The 19,889-nt window shown below is 39.1% G+C and overlaps 1 protein-coding gene across 1 annotated transcript in view; it reads right to left on the reverse strand.

The window, feature by feature from the left end:
- The window catches only part of CACNB2 (calcium voltage-gated channel auxiliary subunit beta 2), a 269,587-nt gene extending 264,124 nt beyond the window's left edge, over window positions 1–5,463 (reverse strand). Inside the window, exon 1 of the mRNA XM_080382793.1 lies at window positions 3–5,463. The gene's annotated coding sequence lies outside the window, so the exon portion shown is untranslated. The remainder of the gene's footprint in view (window positions 1–2) is intronic.
- Window positions 5,464–19,889: the final 14,426 nt, after the last annotated feature.

Here is a 19,889-nt window from a genome sequence, read left to right on the forward strand (position 1 = left end):
ACTAATTCAATATTTACTTCAGTAAACATTTTTTTATCTTCTAAATGCTCATCTACTATTCAACACATAGGAAAAAACATGTTTTCATTTCTGCAGGCTGACAAAAACCATTTAGAATAGATCAAGCACACATGAAAAAAAGCCAACACCTGTGTATTAGAGCAAGTCTCCTAACAACAGAGTAATACTTTGGTGAATGGCTACTTGCATAAGTAGTATGGCCAATGTCATAAGAATTACTTATCAGTGTGAATCTCATGATTAACTGCTCAGGGATTTGCGGTTTGGTTTACTAGGAGGTTGTTTTCTTTCAGAAAAGTCTCTACTCCAGGCTTTTACCAAACCCAATGCTGTTTTGTTCAGTTTTGCTATATATGTCACCCAGCATAAAGGGAACAATGACAGTAAACACACTGAGATAGCCTGGACCGAAATTTTAGCTGCAGCCAAACTATTGTTCATGAATCAGCTCCTGAACTCCTGCTGTTTCAAATCCAGTATGCTAATTTAAAACAAAATTAACTCTTGGTTCTTACTGGTATGTTGAGTGCAATAGTTCTCGAGCCAGTAAAACAGCCTTTTGGCCATCCTTTTTGCTGAGGCAGTGATGTCCTAAAGCAACAAAGTGGCCAGCTGAGAGTGGTCACCCATTCAGTGATTCTTCATTTAAGTTCCTTCTGGAAGAAGCATTAGTTTGACTGCAGTGTTTGTTCAGCCACTAATGTAAACTAGAAGGGCTTTTACCAGGAACTTTTGCCAGTGTAAGTACAACCAGATAATCTCTCTTCCTTTTTTTTTTTCCCCCTTAAATAAATAAGGTTAAAGCTGTAATCAGAGCTTTTACATGCCTTTCTTACCAATTAGCAATGCAAACAGAACGCACACCAAAGTATCAGGCAGAACACGTGCAGAAGAAAAAAACTTCTTACACCCTTCTTGCTCTAAGACTTTAGGATAAGTGCTGCTCGTAAGTGCTCCTCATTCAGTGCTGCTGTCAAACGCGTGCTACTCCACGCTGCACCCTCAGTTCACTACATAGCTGAGTCTCTGCTCTGTTTTTCTTGGATTGCACATATGCTGTTGTGCAATAACAGGCTATAAACTCTATTTAATTAGCATTCATGTTGCTGTTTGCAACTGCAATAAAAGTTTGTTTACCGCAATCTAGTATAGTGCTTATATATAATCTCTTCATTTGCATAACTACATTCTGTGCTGTAAGAAAAAAAGAGGTTGTTCAGCCTGAAGAAGAGAAGGCTCCAGGGAGACCTTAAAGCAGCTTTCCAGTACCTAAAGGGGGCCCACAGGACAGATGGAGAGGGACTTTTTAGAAGGCCATGTAGTGATAGGGCAAGGGGGAATGGCTTTGAACTGAAAGAGGGTAGGTTTAGATTAGATGTTAGGAAGAAATTCTTCCCTGTGAGAGTGGTAAGGCACTGGCACAGGCTGCCCAGAGAAGCTGTGGATGCCCCATCCCTGGCAGTGTTCAAGGCCAGGCTGGATGGGGCTTTGAGACACCTGGGCTAGTGGAAGGTGCCCCTGCCCATGGCGGGGGGTTAGAACTAGGTCATTTTTAAGGACCCTTCCAACCCAAATTATTCCATGATTCTATGATTCTATGAAAATTCACCAGTCTCCTACATTTGCTATTGTGCTTGAAAGAGAAAAGAAAAACCAACTTCAAGATATGTGTCTTTCATGCACAAGTATGTGTCCCCGTACATTTAATGCTTTCATTATTCTTAATATCTGACAGAATTAGTAATTTTGCTAATTGTCTTGCACTGTATAAATTAAATGCAATCTCTTTTTTGAACATTTATATATATAATGTTGATTAGAAATAATAGTATAATAAAACAGTGAAATTATAACTTACAGATCAATAAAAAGAAGTACAGAACAGTTAATTATTTCCAAAGTGAGACTATTCTGGCTTTTTAACAGAAAAGGCATTGGATAAATTAAAATGTCCTTTAAGAACAGGAATCAAATCTCAAGATATTCTAATATTCTTGGAATATTCAACCACTAGATTAAAAACTAATACACTTCTTCTCATTCCTAGTCTCAAGAAACTTTGTTTTCAGAATAGACTATTCATGATGGTTACAGGAGCCTCCTGGCAGATAAATAATGTGGATCTAAGCATCCTTATAGGTGCTTCTTAGGGAAAAAAGTTACCTAGCCTTTGCTTACAGGTGCAACTTGAAAAATAAATATGTCTATTGTGTAGAGTGCCTCTGAGATCACCTGGCACCCCAGCAGGGCTTTTCAGGTTTGCTTTTTACTACTGTGGAACCTCAATTCAGATCACATTTTATGAGAGTAATCCTATTATTAGATCAGATCTCACATTTTAGAAGTAGATTTCAGAGATAATACACAACATCTTCTAGAGGAAATCCAATCTGATTGTCCAATCAAACAAAACAATCCAACTCCAAACAGAAAAATATGACCAAAAGTATTGAAAATACAAATGGTAAATAAAGCTGATATTACAGGCCTAAAAATGTCCTCTTATGGTTTTTTTGGGGTAATAAAACAGATGTCAGATTATAACCCAAAATATCCTTAAAAACAGAAGCCAGAACTCTTACAGCACAGTTACTGTTGGTCTAAGCACATACATATTTTTAATGATAAGCAACATAAATATGAAAAAGATAAATTGTAAATGTAACATACAAGTACAAAACCTATAAATGCAAAATATTTTTTAAATAATTATTTTTTCTAATCAGGTAAATATGATAAAATAGGTAAAAATGATGTATCCGAACCCATCAGTGCAAAGGAACATACAGCATTCACTAATATTTCCACATCTTCCTTACTAAATACATACTTCAGTACGTAAAGTACTTAAGAATAAACTTAGGTAACAAGTATAATATTATGAAAAGGTAGTTTGATTATATTTTCAGAGCGCAGAAGTAGCATTGTGTTACGTTCAAAGTTAATGATTGGGTTGGCAGCCATATGCTACAAGAGTATTGCATCAGTTTATTACAAAAACACGCCCCCCCCCCCCAGACCAAACCCAAGTCTTTCAAGGTTTAGTATCTTAAGATTGTTTGCTGCCTAACCACTGTCATCACCAAAGCAAGTGGAATCAAACATCTTTAGAATAATTCAATGCAATTTCTTTAACCGTGTTTATCATTTGTATAAAAATCGAGGACTAGATTTGACTGGCCAACTTGGTTGACAAAAGCATGTAGTAAAACCCACTTGTGACCCATAGCCCAGGTTCATCTGTCTCTGATCCAAGACCAAGACTGGTGAAAAAGAAGGGAAAAAAAAGAAAGAAAAAAAAATACTGGTAAAGTAAAAATAGCAGACCTGCAGGGCTTGGAAAGTGAAAGCACAGACAGAAGTGTTATTTGATGAAAAGCTATTGTTTTCCATAGAAAATAAAATCTTTTCCAAACAGTTTCAGTCTTTCTATAGCCATCCAGGCTAGCAATAGGAAAATCACGTTGTCAATATGGCAAGGCTGCGGGCTCTTAGGAGGTTGTCACATTTTGGTGGTACCAGAGCAGCACTATAAGCCCTCAGAAAGCTGAAGCCCTGAGGCTGTGCTGCTGCTGCAGAAATACAGCCAGCACCCTTCGTTGTTAGGTGTTTCAAACAGGGACCACATGACCTTTGAATCTTCTTTGTATCTTTGGCAGTAAGAAATTGTGGTTCTCCATGGGATCTATGATTAACAAATATCAGCCTTGCCGGGAGGCATTTTCATAATCTCCGTATCAAGTTACATTGCTCTCTGTAAAATACCCTAAGATGTTGTTAATACTGTGAATAATTGCATCTGCAAATAGAGTGCATCTTTGCATTTCTAGCAAGAAAATGTATTAATTGTTAAATATGTCAGTCAGTGGCTTTACTGAGAGTGAATTGCTGCAAATTGGAAAACAAATTATTTCATCACCTTCTCCCCTGCTTTAAAATTATTGTGAAACACCGCTGCTGATCTGCAAAGATGTATGAAGCCAGGGGTAAATGAAAGCCTGCTGTGAAACGACAACGGGTCTGTGACAACATGGTTTAGCAAAGTGTGTAGAGGTGTTCCACGGCGCATCCCCGGGCAGCCACAAGTCTGTGCTGCAAACAGCCAAAGTGAGCCAGCACGGGTAACAGGAAAGCAGCAGGGTTCAGCAAGGGCTGTAAATTCAGTCCGAGCAAGCTGCTAGTACTCGGGTTGCTGGCACGTGCTGTGCTCTGTCCTGCTGCAAGCATGCTTCTTTGTGCTGGCCAGCTATTGTAAAACTAGCTCTGATTTATGGCTGCAGCCTGTGTGATCCTTGGCTGTGGTGGGATACATGCTGAAACTCACAGGTAAGCGAAGTGCAGAGCTCTCAGAGCATCTCTAACATGTCTGGTGTTTATTTTCCCAGTTGTTTTAGAGGGGAGATGGTTTAACTTAAGGTTGCTCCATGTGGCTATGACTACATATGTGGAAACTGAAGCCAAAATGCCCTGAGATAAACACAGCAGAATTCATGAATGGGCAGCAACTGGCTATTCTCTGCATGCTGTGAGCAAGTCTCACATGCAACTTCTGTTAGCACTAATCCCCATGCATTCAGACCAAAACCAGATTAGACTCCTGTGGTGGAACTTCCCAGATTGTACTATAACCAAGGAAAACCATACAGACTGCTCAGATTTCCTGTAGCTTAAAAATGTGTGCAGCAACATTGGTTCACATAAAAAAACATGTAACTGCAACCCTTGAAGCCCTCCAGGAAATAACATACAGTGCCAAAAAGGCAACTTCTACATACACCACAAAGCAAGGACATCAGGAGTGACTGGACTGATGATAAAGTTCCTGGAATATCTAGTAATTAATCTTAGCGTGGAAGGATTTTAAAATGCTGGCTTATATGACTAATTCCCTTTCACTCTAGTAAGTATATATATGCTGAGAGACCTTTGCTCCTACAGCTCCTCAGCTGCTTTTCATGAGGTTTAAAAGAAAAAAAACATGTTTAGAGCTGTAGATCCCATTTAGAAAAAGGTTAAAATATCTAAAAGCTACACTGCGCTGAGAGGTACTGTGGAAAAAGTTTTAGCTACAAGGGAAGCAGAATCAAGAAACAAGGTTCATTGACACAGATTACATATGATTCTCCGTTTCAGGCTTTGAAATTTATCTGATGGCTGCTTATACATATCTACCAGGTTGGCATATTGAGCACCTACCCATCAAATCCCTTTGGTTTTGAAACACTGTTTGATCCAATAGCCATTGAAGCTATCACAGAGAGTGAAAATATAATTTGTTGCCTAGTAAGTCTGATCACTTTCTTGAGACTAAAATTCCGTAGTCTGTTCTCTGGTGGCTCCTACCCTTTCATAAAAGCAGCAGTCGCTCTGTTGCTCCATGTTATTCCATGTTATTCTGTGTTGTTCCAGGCCCTTGTACTCTGATAGTTATTTTATATATATATATATATATATATATATATATATATATTCTGATTAAAATTTGTGTTATCGATGCACTTCTACCTGGGGATTTTATTACTAGAGCCTTACAGAACTTGCATGCTGCTTATTTTAAGCATATATGGGTTGCAGAAGTCATGGAAGCTTCTCAAATTAACGACAATGCTGTGAACCCACTTCTAACAGCACTAGTCTCATGTGCTCGGAATGCCACTGGTGAAAACGCTACATAGGATAACATTTCCAAAAATAACATTTCACCAGTGTTACTTGTGAGCAACAAGACTCTCCTGAGAGACTTGAAAACATCATACCCATGTTACTAGTGGTGTGATGGGCAATCACATCATACTGTGCCAGGTCTAGGCATAACTTTTTGAAAAGTCAGTATTTTATTTCAGCTCCATAAATGTAAATCAAGTCTAATAAAAGATATCTTATCAAGCAGGCTACTATAAAAGTAATAATAATAATAATAAAGATATCTGTGATATCAGCTGTCCTAGAATGACTACACCTTTACCAGTAGGCCAGCCAAATAACATCCAGTTGGGATATCTTGTTAATTTGTTTGATAGGAGAGCTCTGAATTGAGGCAGAGACCATGCAAGCTCTAACTTTTTTAATAATAATTTTAAACAATCAATTATTCTTGACAAAACTCTGCTTATATATTTTGTATGCATGAATTATTTTGGAATTATCATCATAAATTTTCGAGAGAAAAGGAAAGCATCTACAATATAAACATGGACTCGTATTTATAAACAGTCATCTCCTTTACAGGCCATAGGGAATGTTTCAAGCCACTGTAGAATGCATGCTTTAAATCCATGCTAGCATCGTAATTGTCTTTAAAGCGATGAGTCATTTGGACTCCAGCTAAGACAGCCTAGTTTGTAGAGCTGCCTGCGGGGGTAATGAGATAGGATACAGACACGAGCCACCCTTTGCCCCTGAGATTTTATCAGGAATAGTTCTTAAGTGTCCTTGTCACATTTCATATTTGCATGAATGCAAGAAGGGCTGCTGAAATTAGGTCAGGTTCTCCAAGCATTGCCAGATAAGTCACTTCAGAGGGGAGATCAGATTCTCCTAGTTTGACTGTTCCAGCACTTGGGGCTTCTATCAAGCATTAAAACTGCCGCAAGATGAAGCTGGTTTATTGCAGTTCTCTAAATCTGCTAGAACTATTGCTCTTCAGAGAATTTATAACACTGACAGCTATTAGATAGCCGTTTTTGCAGAGTAGCCTGAAAACCAAGTTGGAATATCGAGTGTACATCTCTTCCCTATATGGATGCAATAATCTAATACTAAAGAGTCAAAATCTGGCTCATAATTTACAAGCCAGAGTGACACATCTATCTCGCTCCCATCCTGACACAACTTCCCTGTACAGTCACAGCTAGTGGAGGTTTGAATCCTGGGGAAGTTAAGTAGCAGTACCCTACCCAGCCCGGAGCCGGGCACTCCAGGCAAACCCACTGCTCTTGCCCTGATACTCTCTTACCCTACAGGCTGATGGAAAAAGCAGGAAACCCCACAGCAGCATTTACTGCCATCTTTTCCATCTCTCAGTAGTAACTTCACATGAACACAACTGCGCTTACTTTGGTCGTTATCCTCTTTAATAAATAAATAAATAAATCCAAATCTCACTTCAAGCTTTTATACCAGCAACTGTTTAAAATACCCAAGCCCCTAAAATGAGATCTGTCCAGGTAGATATTATTTCCTTACAAAAATATCTTTGCTGAAGAGACCTGAGACACCTCAGCTTCTGAACCTCTATAAAATCTTGGGTAGAAAACAATTTCACAGGATAATAACCTGTTTTCCACGACAGCTTCCAAAATTTCTCTTGCATTATGTTAAAAGCGTCAGACAATTTGATCTTACTAGGAATTCTCAAACGAGAATTCAGTTAAAAGACAATACAAAAAAATCCAAATACAGTTAAAAGAATGGAATGCTTTTGAATGAGAAGCTAAATATTACTTCAATATTTTTGAAGGTTTAAAGCCTTTTTCTCATTTGGTCTTGGCACAGTGCTTTATATAAAACAATGAATGTAAATATTTATTGCAAAACCTGGTTTTGTATATCCAAAAATTTTAAGGATGACAGCCAAATGTCTTGTCAATTCACTGGGAGAGCCCAAATAGAAACAGCCCTTCTTTGTTGTGATATCCAGTGCATAATAATGGAGTAAACTCTCCTGCCAGAAAATAGCTATTAATTTTATATTCTGCTATCTTGGATCTGGACCACATCATAAATAAGTGGTGAGTATGAAGTATACAGTATTCCTAAGAATGCATTTACTACTACTTTCATTATCTCCAGTTTTTCTTCAGACCATAAATGTGTTCTGAGGGCACACATGCAATATACAGGTAGGGGTTACTTCACTACAAATGTTAGTATTTTCATATGATTTATGATATAAACTGTTATTTGCTATGATTTTATGAGCAATATGTATCTGACCCAGAAAGAATTACAGCATTTAGAAAACAGAGACTAGTTTCTCTAGAGAAGCTATATCATCAACTTCTGGTTTATATTGTTTACGAATAAAAGATGTCAAGAAACAATATCTAAAAAATTCCATGGTGAAATCAGACAGGATTACAAACCAATGAGCTTATAATGAATTTCATACTAAACCCACTAACCTGTGTCATTAAAAAATAGGAATTATGCTTCTTAAGGAAATAGCATTTTAAAGATTTCACATTAAATAAAGCCCTTGGTATATATACTTGGGATTAAATACTATTGAAACATAGCATTCCTTAATTGGAGTTGTTTGCAATTCCATGGCTGTTTACAGCACAGGAAAGAGATTGGCTTTAATTTTACTACAGTGAAATATGAGTCTTAAGGTGAATGAGTGAACTTTTCCTAGAGAAACTGAATGATGAACATTTGGGGAAAAAAGTCCATAGGAGCAAATATTGCCTCAATAAGCCCACTGAACAACCTTCACTTTTTCTGGTAGCACCTTTGTGAAGTGCTAACTAGTTGTAGTCATCTGAGAAACTTTTGAGAAAGCATGTGACCGAAGTACTAAAAGTGCTTGAAACAGCACTGAAGGGTATGTTTGTGGACTTCCAAAGAATTCATTTCACTGTTAAAGAAATAATTTAGTTTTGGTTTTCTACAGAGGAAATAATGGATAGGAAAATATATTTACAACTATAAATACTGACAAATTTTGATAGCAAGAAATAAGCAATTCCATTTTTTTAATGGAAGGATAAATACATGAACTGGCTGCTACACATAGAAAGAGGCAACGTTTACTCTTCATCTTTTAAAATTATTCTACTATTTCATTAGTCTCATGATTTTCTAGACCAAAGCAAAACATCATTTTCTTTTCTTGCCGTATAATTATGAGGTTAGTTACAGACACACAGCTCAGCTGAGAAGATGAGAGACTACAGCACTTCATAAAGCAAAAGCAGTCAACTTACTTAGTGTTTGCTCCTCAGTCTACAAACACTTACAGCATCAATGCAGCACAAATCTTCCCCAGAGATTCAGCAAAAACTTGATCTTGCTACTGTATTTTAGACAGCATTTTCCCTTCAGGCTTTAGCCACCCTAGATGGGCCCAACATTATTTTTTCTTTTTTTAAATTGAATTTTGAATTTGAATTTTGAGAATTGGAGTGTTGGTTTGTATAAGGGCCCTTTCTGAGAAAAGGCTTCCTTCATTGTCTGGGTGCCAGGTTGCAGAATGATTATGCCTTAAAATGTGGTGCTCTGAGCTCGCCTGCAAATCAGTTCTGTGCACACCTGTCTGCCATGAGGGGCAAGCCCAAAGCCTCCCGCACCTTAAGTATCAGGGTAGAAGAGAGCTCCTCAGATGAGTATGGAGGAAGTAAGATGCTTGGTGGAGTGTGAACTGGCTGCAAAAGTGTTTTGCTGCATGTAGGCATGTTTCAGGGCAGAATTTGGGTGGATAAGTGAGTGTATATAACCAGCGCTTATGTATGCAATGGGGGGAGGGTCTCACTTGGGGTCTGTGCCTTCACGTGACACAGGTTTGGATATTGCCATGTGTGAATAGCATTGTAGAAGTTTGACTTGCCCTTAAACAAACTTTCTGGAGCAGGAAGATAGTAGCTTGGAGATGCTTGTTGAAACCCAAACTGCTGTTAAAGCCTTGAAGGTCAGGGTGAACTACAGCCTACAGTGATTCTTTTAGCTTACTTTTCAGTGGATATAAAAGCTCTGTGATCAAATTACTATGAATCAGCCTGTCCCCTGCTTCCTCTCTCAACTAAATTTGCCAGTTGGGGATAACTAAGTTGTAGCACCCCTTACGAAAAGACTGAACTAGATAGAGGAGCACTGACTGGCTTCACAAAGACCAGCACACCAAACTCAGCTGGTACAACATGGGCTGAAAGAGCCAGTGTGCCAAAACCTGATGGCACTTGTCTCTCTCTGCTTGTGGAGTGGGAGAGTCATCGTGTACTGAGGGGACAGAGCAGCTGTTGCTTGTGGGACAACCCTTTTCTTATGTACAGGCTGTCTTGTTGAACGCCTTCTAGTATTCTTGTGTCCCATATTTTACCTAATTACTGTTTACCTTCTGACAAGATATTACGTAAGGCAAAAATCCTGCTTTCATTCTGCCACAAATGTCTGTGCACAGTTCTGCATATTATCTATTTGGATTGCTCCAATTCTCTTAGATGGGTACAGATTTTTCTTCTTATACTTGGACCCTCAAGAACACTAGAGGAGCCCTGAAGCTGGCAGCTGGTATTTCTTTTAAAATTACCTCTTTGAGTCCCTGTGGGGATGGAAAACTGTTCCGTGTAGATGAACTTCAATGACTTCAAGCAGGAATCAGGCCTGAAACGGCTACAGAAAAGAAGCAGGGGCTCTGAAAGCTATTCTAATCAAAGGGTATGTGATTTATAAAATTTGTATTAAATTATGCAAATAAAATGCATTGAGATCATCTTTGAGATTATCTCATTCAGTTCATTGTTGCAGCTTACTCATGTTTATCTTTAATTTCTTCCTGGTTTCTTTCAAGGCAATCTCTGAAATGTAAGGGACTACTCTTTTAACTGAGGACACCCTCACTCAGATAAAGACATATCTCGGTAACTTGGCACTTTAAAGCTTATGTTCCAGAGTTATGAACAGCTTTGGAAGGACAAGAAGTGCTATCCAAATGATAGGCACATTTGAGGATTAACAAAACATGGAAAACTCGTAATACAGTCAGAACTGTGTAGTGCAGGAAAGTGAAGAATTTTATTGATAGCAGTTAAACTGTTAACTTATGAAAAGAAGACACTGTCGTTTTGGACTAGCTTTTGAATATTCTGATTTGCCATGCTGTTTTATACAACTTGGCAGAACAGCTTCCTTCAGACAATCTCTAAAAGAGTACTGACCAGGTTCAGATCTTTGAAAAAGATTGTGTGTGTCCTCAGGAGAGAATTAGATCTAGTTCGCTAGATCCAGACTGATTAAAGGATTATTCCTGCAGTCTCAAAGGCCTCTCAACTGTAGAGAGAAAGGTGGGATTAGGATATTTTGCTACCCTTTGCATTAGCCATTCCTAGAAATGGCTGGTTTCCTTACAGGATATTTGGGGCTTTTCACTGACAGTTCTATTCTGGTTTACGGTTCTCATGCTCTCTTCCAAAGTCTAGTACCGAGATAAGACCCTGCACCTAAGGAAGTGTCTTTTGTTGTATCTAACTATTGATAGACAATGTGACAAAGTTACCAAGCCCTAGGGGTTACCTGAAGCACCCACAAATGCTACTTAAAACTGTTAGGAAATCCCTGGGGTTTGAATTTTCCATTGAACTCTTGTAGAAGTCTTTCCATTTTCTTACCTTCCTGCAGAGCTCACCTGATGGGATGTGATAGACAAGGCATGGAAAAATTTCATTTGGGAAGGAACTCTCTTCCTCATTCGATTTTCCGTGGGACATCTTGACCAATTATTTTCTCATTTAAGTAGGTAATATAAACCACTGTATAATTAAGAGCGAAAACAGTGTAACCAACAGGCAGCATTACAGAGAAGCAACCTAGTGCCAAAACTGTTACCTGTCATTGATGATTATTGTTTAGCAGTCAGAGAGATGGCAAACACTGCTCCTTCCCTGTCACTGCATGGGGTTTTGTTCTGTCTCATTTGTTGTGTCTTCATAGAGCTAAAAATTGCAAGGACCCATTCATACGGTAAGGTGCAGTACCATAGCTCATTTAGCAGTTTACTTTCAACTCTTTTTTTTTTTTTTTTAACTTCTCTCCCCTTGGAGCAGATTAATTACAATAGAAGTATTTGCAGCAGCCTATACGTCATCAGAAAACAACATAAGGCAGCCAGAACTGCAGTGGCAGACTTACTGGAAGGAGGTATTACATGATCAGGTTAAACTTAACAAATTGAATTTTCTTCTATTTTGTTAAAAAACAGTTCCACGATGGATTAGCTAATGAAATGTCATTGCAGTGACTGAAGGATGTAAACCAGATATAGGTTTGTTGAGTATGTCTGTAGAATAGATGTTTATATCTCACATTTTAAATAGACAGGGGATAAATGAACACGCAATGTGTTTTTCATCAAACATACTGCCTAGGAACTTTCAGTACTTGAGAAACAGTACTGCTTGCCAGCTGTATTTCAGATTATCTCCTTATCATGTAGATCTCAGCAACAGAGGCACTGTGCAGACTTGGGGTTTTTGTTACAAAGAATGCAAAAGCACGTGTTTTCTTTTATTTAAAACGGTATAAAGCAGCAATTATTGCTTTTAGTAAAGTTTTGTGGGTATAAAATTAACCTGAGGATTCAGAAGTGGTTTATGCATTTACCTGCTACGAAGTAAGTCTGGCTCACTGTAAGAGCATGAGAGACCAAAGTCTGAATCTGACATCTGATGCTATTTTGTAACCATGAATAGAGTGAACATGAATGTCTCTTCTGCTAAGACTCCCTGTTTCCTACCACATGAACCACAGCTTTGCTGGGGAACAAGTTTGACAATTCCTTGTCAAAGGTGGCCATTTCTGAAATAAGTAGGACAGAAATGCAGAAGAGAGGAAAGGGTCTTTTTACTGTTCAAATAGCCCCTTTGAACATACAAAAATGTAATTCTTGAGAAAGCTAGGGGCTTGAAGGTTTGTTCCTACTGTCTTGAATTTTGTTGTGAATTCTGGAGGAAGTGGGAAATGTATGAAATATCTCTCACATGACATAGATACAAGAGATTCAAAAGCAACTCTTGTTAATGCTATAGTTTACATTCATACCAGAACTGTAAACTGCAAGAGCATATTGCAAGTTCATTAGTATCTACCTCATCAGGAATTTCCAGTTTATATTGCCTAAAACAAATAACTATCAATTATTACAAACTGGTTTTATATGTCTTTGTCTTTAATACTAGTAGGCTGTAAAAATGAAAGTAGTTAGCATTTGTTTTACTGAGAATGTGCAAAAGATAAGGCACATGCCCAATGTCAGCTAATACGTCTCAGCTGGGAAGCACTAACTTTAAAAAGAATGGTTGAAAAAGTGCAGAAGAGCTGATCACTTGCAGTCTGGTGTAAACTGACTGGTGAATACCAGTGTTGGTATTTGTACCATGCCATTTAAATCTTTTGCTGGTTTGGGGGTTTTGGTGGTGGTGTTTGGGTTTTGTTTTTTTTTTTTTTTCCTTTAAAGCTGGAGTATGCTTTCTGATACCAAGAAAAAGTCGGTAAGAACTGCTCTTGTTTAAGTTATGCTTCCTCAGAATTCAGACCATCCTTTCTGAGGTCCCTTTCACCTATGATCCAACATACACTATAATTATAAAATGTCTGGAAAAATCTTCTGACAAATGAGTTTTTATCCACCAATACTGAAACTTAACACTTAGCAGAAATTATACTGGGGGGAGAAATGAAATGAGAAAAAGGGAAGGAAACAAAAAAACCCACTACACTCAAGTGAAGTACATTATAATTACTTCTAAAATACACAGTTCCGTGAAGGAAATCAAGGTTGAGAATGGAGGGTTCATTAAGTGCAATCCGACCGAGGAATTTTGATGGCATATTAAAATATTACATGCTAGAAAAGAATTTACAACAAATAGTCATGTGCTTTCTTAGTCCACCCTAATAATGCCAGAAAAGCTATGCCAGACAGTCAGCTACTCTGTTGTCTAGACAAATGGCACATTCTTGCTAATTGCAAGTACAAAAAGCCAAATTAGAAAGTAGATTTTATGGTAGTAGGAAATGATAGAAAATGGACTATGGTCTCATAGGCTTTTTTTCTTCTCATTACTTCAGATGGAATTGAAATCCTGCACATGAAATGATACTGATTTCATCAACTATGAATATGTATTTTCCAATATATATGGCTATGAACATATGGATCATATTTCCAATGCATGTCTCAAGTTTAAGAGTTATTAAAAGTCATCTGTTTTGTAATATTTAAACTATTTCGAGTGTTAAAACTCAACTTCTTAGACACGACATTTTCCAGCAACATTTGCAGAGAATTGTGTGGGTTTTGTGTTTTCCAATGAGAATGAAGTACAATGAGGAGGGGGTAATATTCTTTACGTATTGGTTGTTTGTTTTGGCATTTACACAGTCATCTACAAGAACTTTCTCCTGGACACTTCCTTGTTCTGGATTTCCTGTTATGTATCTGTGGGAGATGCTTTGCATTTGTGCAGGATAATGATTCACTATGCGACTTAGCATTGCCACTTGTATTCATTTCTTTACCAAATGACAGAAGAGATCTTCCCCTCCACTGCATCTTTTCCTCTGAAGCCTTGTGCAAAGTGCACAAAAAAATTATCTTCAGTGAAGTCCTGGAATATGACAGAATGATTCTAATATTTATGGGACTCCTCACGTGGATAGTACCTGGGAAAAGAATTGCATTCATGGCTATATCTCAGTTGTGGATGTCATGTTTTCTGAATGCTGCCATGCTGTCGTGGGCATACCAAACCACCAGATATATACTGTCCACTTACACCTTTCTAAGCTTGCTGGTAATTACAGCTACTTGCTACTAAGCTGCCGTACTATGTACATAGTTGACTTTTGCTTGTGTACTTCAGTAGTGCAATACCCACTCCTGGATTGGAATGTCAGCCATAAAGCAGGTGTACTCTTGCTCTGGAGCTCATTCTAAGCTTGCACAGGGATATGAAGGTGGCCTTGGAAGTCCTGAAATTAGGCCACACTACCGGTTGCTAGTGATAGAACCAAGACCACTGAGACAACAGCAAAACTCTTCAGCATGGAATACGGAGGAATGACTGACTTGTATTTGTGTTCAGTACTCGTAGCAGTGTCTTTCAAATAAGAAGAGTCAAATTGCTGGTACCGCAGTGCAGATAATAGTATCTCCCTCTGTGTGGTTCTCAGTGAAATTTCCAATGCTTTGTTGCCTTTTCTGAACATCAGAAGCCACAAACAGTTGCAACACATTGCTGCAAAGCCATCATGATGGATGGTAGAGGAGAACAGGTAAGAGCCCATATCATATGGGTTATGACATTTGCACAGTGCAGACAAGCACGCGGCAGGAGAAATGCCAGGCAGTTCTTGCCAGAAAAAGCCAAAAAGAGTTTTTCTATGAGTTGGTGTGCTGGTGGACGCCGTATCTGTTATGCAATGACAGGGACACCCGGGATACTCTGAAACAATTATCAGGCCTGAGCTACGTCTGCTGCTCACCCACCACATACCCCGGCGAGGGCAGCCTGGGCAGCTGCCCAACGGGCCAGTGCAGATGTTGTCCCGGTGCCCTCCCTGCAGTATGAGAGTCCATGGAGAGACAGCAGGATTGGGCAAGGGCTTACATTAAGACTGGAATGTGTCATAATAATTGACCAGTCTATTCCGCTATGCATAGCTCTCGTCATCTCTCTGGGGTAGGTCAGCTCAGTTTCTGCTGGCCCCTGGGAAAAGGATGAGGGAGGGTTCCCCAGCTAGCTGCAGTGGGACAAAATGATGTCACCTATAGAATGTCCATAGCACTGGATTAGCGGCTGGTCAGCATTATCTTGGGCCAGTATGTAAATGGTTGCTGGGCAGATTTAGGGCCCTGCGGCTGCAGTGTGGAGGTGGGCCACCCTGGTGATGGCGTCAGGCCTTGTCCTTTATTCATGAAAGTATTGTGGGAGGTTCCTCTGCAGAGAAGTGGCACTCCCTCGGGTCACCCTGGCTGTTGGGGTCCCGCGCATTATGGCGCTGCAGGAGCCCACGCTCACAGGGCTATCAGCCAGATTGCTTTCGTGTTATCCTTCATGTCCAAAGCCAAGACGACGTGAACCGTCTGAGAATTTGCCCTGAAGTGAGCCGCGGCAGGATGATACAGAGACAGCTGTAAAACCTTTGATCCTTCTGCTACAACTGTTGAAGTGCTGCACAAAGTATGCCCCTCCAGAGTGACCCCGCCTGCTCTGCCTCCTGTTGCCTCTGCAATGGGAAGTGGCACCAGCCCCCTGCGATTCCTGCACCCCCTGCACCAGGATGCTGCCCGGCGCCGCTGCCCATGGGAGCTTGGCAGTGACTTCAATGCCAGCAGACTCTACACAGCGTCTCCCATTGTGCTTGGTTCTGTTATCAGAGACATAAAAGGAAGAAGGTGCTTCTTACATTCCCCTACGGGACCCAGAGCAACAGCTGCGCGTGTAAATTTTTTGTTCTTTTGGGGAGAAGGGAATGAAGGTGGGTCTCATAAAATCAATTGCAGTTTTTGTTTTGGTTAAAGCCATTGTGTAACTGCTGCTTGTATTTTCTGTAGTCACATTCCTGCAGCTACGCTCACAATAGAAGGCAGCTGATTTTTGAGATGAGAGGAAGACTTGCCAAAAGGTTACAGTAAAGCAAGAAAAGCTAATAACATTGATAAAGTATGCCCTTATTATAAAATTATCAGCCTTAATCCTTACTTGGCTATAAACCTGTTTTGGGTTTCTAGCTGCAGGCTAAAAATTGTCACAATGATAATATGATTTTTCAAAAGCAATAGCAAGGTGAAATAAAAAAATCCAAACATACATATCAAAACTAACCAAGTTTTCTTATATAAGAAAGGTATATTTTGTCCCTGGAAGAACGCCACATTCATGCCTAAAGCATAAAATACAGTGAAGGAATAGATGGCAGTATTTAAAACATGCAGATGAGCTCCAGAAACTTCCAAGGGCATTAGCATAGCTGGCTGCAAAAAAGGTACTATTTATCTTCGGAGTCACTTGGTAATGTCTAACATATACAGAAAAGAGAAGTACAAGGTCAGCTCTCATATGCTTAGGAGCCCTGGTAGTTTGGAATTGGAAGTATTTTTTATGAGGCACTCTGCCATGTAACTTTCAGGAAAAAATACTGTAGCAAACAAATTCTTTTAACCTTTTCTTTTCTCTCATTTTCTGTGTAGGAAAGAAAGATATTTTCTTTTCTTTTCTTTTTTTTTTCTTTTTTTTTTTTTTCATCTTGAGAGTGTTTGAAAACTAAAAATAGATGAAGGAGAGAAATACTAACCAGCTTCTTCCAGAAAAAATCCTATATCTATAGATTCATATATTTTAGGGTTTCAAAGGAACATTATGATTACCTAGTCAGAACTGCCTGACAGGCTGTAAAACCTCACCAAGTAATCTCTCCATCAGGCACATAACATCTGTTTGAGTAATTGCATACCTCTTAGAGAGATACCTAGTCCTGATTTAAGGGCTGCAAGTGATGAAGTTCTGCAGTCCTTACTCAGGATTTGACTCAACGAAAACATTGGCATATTATGCTCTCTCTCTGTTAGGTTTGGAGGAATAGAAAGAAATACCTGGCTTTAAATAGAATCTTGTTTGAAATCTGTATGAACAAATGCTACAGAATTTAAACCAAACAGAGAACGCATCTAAGAACACTTGTGCCACACCTTCTCTTTTGTAAGGACACAAACCCATATTCTTCTGTCCTTTTTCCTGCAATTTTCAGAGAACACTGACAAAAAAGATTAATCCTGTAGGTGAGTCTGAGTCTCTTTGGGTTTAGACTGATTCCCTTTTCTAACTCAGTGACTTACAGGAACAGAGTCAAGCCCTCTGTATGATGCATTATTCCTAATATACAGTCTAGTCTTATGTGTTGTAATACTTCACCTTCAGTATCTTTTTAAAGAGACCAATGTCAAAAGAATTGCAGCAGAGGCACCAACTTTAAGCAGTGAGATAATTTTTCTCACAAGTGCCATAGGAATTCAAACTTCCATATGCTAAGGAGACTTCAGGTGCTCAGACTTGACACCGGGGCAAAATGGTGACTGAATCGCTCACAAACAAATACAAAAGCATACAGGCTCTGTGGCAGAAACAAGGGCTAACTGGCATTCTGATCAACATATTTGTGCCTATGGTGGAAGCTGTATAAACATACATGGTTGCTAAATGCAATCAAGAAACCTGATAAACATATATAGCCAAAAGACAGCATTTGCTGAACACATGCAGCTACAATATGTTTGCAGATCATGTCAGGATGTGAACCTATGCTCGTATGCTACCTCTAAAGTACACGCTGCCAGAAACTACTTGCTCTCTTTCAGACACATTAATAAATAGTAGAAAAGCATTTCAGAATACAATAACATTGCCAAAACATGATTGTATTTGGTAATCTTGTTTTCTGTGGTAGTAAACACTATCCATACATGAATATTCAAACTGTGGTAGCTCTTCTCTTTGAAATAACAAATGTTTCCGATATTCATTTGCACCATCTGATACAAGAATAGATTTTGCTTACGTCCAGTGGTGTCCTGCTATTGCTTGAATTGACTGTCGCAGCTGAAGGTCATGGAGTGACTCGGTGCCAATACAAACAGATGAAATACTGGGAAACAGCTTTTAAAAAATCTTACCTTACTAAAAGCAAGCACAAACTCCTGGAAAATGTAAACTTTGAAAAGAGAAGCATCAGTCATGACTTCTTAGCTCAACTTTCAGAGTTAAATCAAGAGAAAAAGCAGTTACAATATTTGCACACCTGAATAAAACAAGCTAGGATTTTACTTTGGGGCTTAAACCAGCTCAATTCATTTCCCTAGTCAGAGACTTTCTGTGTGACCCTGGATAAATCGTTTGGGACAAGGTTTATGCACATATTTAAATGCCTAGATGTACATTTAGATGTGCATTGGAGTATTTGCTACAGATTCTCATAACTAACGGGCACTGAAGATAAGTGCATATCTACCTTTATAGTGATCTTTAAGTCTTTTTCCTGAGGGTATATCTATGGATGACTAGGGGTCACAAGCCCATGAATCTGGGCTGTTATAAACAATGAAATTCAGACCTATTTTCACTTTACATTTTGTTGATAAGGTAGTAAGGTGCCCGTGAAGCCTTTGAGAACTGACAGTTCCAACAGTCTGCCCTAGGAGAGTGCTGTTCCCTCTGTAATATGAGAATAATTGTACCTTCACTAGGAGCTGTCAAACACAGGACACATTGTGAGACAGGCATATCATGTCATAACGCAGCCATATTTCAAGCTTGAGTTAAGACAAGGAAGAAAAAATACCGGCCTGCTGCATGAAGATGCATATTTTTTTTCAGTAACTTGCTCTCCCGATTTCCACAGTTCATTGGGGGTGGGTGGGGGTGGGGAGGAGAATGCATCTCAATTCTCATACAAAAATGTACATTAGGAAGGAGGGAGTCCTTACACCAAAAAATGATAGCATGTAAGTAGCAGAAATCACACAGCTGTGTTGCTCAGTACCTCCTGGAAGTTTCTCAGCACCTCAGAATGATTGCAGAATTTGTACATTTGTTTCAGGCTTGATTCTGCAATACCAAATTAAATGAGTCATCTCAACTTATGCAGAACTCCCTTGAAATCAAGAGGACTAATTATATGAAAATCACTCGGGGTAGAAGGAGTCACAGTGAGGCTCTAAGAGAGCACAGCTACATGCACTTTAGACAACTGAAAAAGCTCTTTCCACAATGCACATTGCATATGTATGAATAAGCTAATTGCTGAGGGGAAGGCACTATCGGTGTTTGTTAAACACGGTGACTCAGAAGCAACATCTGGCTCAAGGAATCCCTTGATTTGAGGAGCCTGGAAGGGATATCAGGGGAAAACAGTTACTATAGTCCAATGCTTGACTATCACAGATTCCAACACATGTATGAGATACTATATCAAAGTCAGAAAGGGGCATTCTCAGATTTCTAGATGACAAATTTCAACATTTACACTTGTCATTTTTTACCTGCCACAGAGGACCAGTAAGCTATGACTACTGACGATCTTCATGTTGACAAAGTAGATAGTGCAGATATTATGAGATTGCTGTATGCCATTTAACAGTTCAGTTTTGCTGTACTTTG

The sequence above is a fragment of the Falco punctatus genome, assembly GCF_963210335.1.
Source record: "Falco punctatus genome assembly, chromosome: 4".
NCBI classification, from domain to species: Eukaryota; Metazoa; Chordata; class Aves; order Falconiformes; family Falconidae; genus Falco; species Falco punctatus.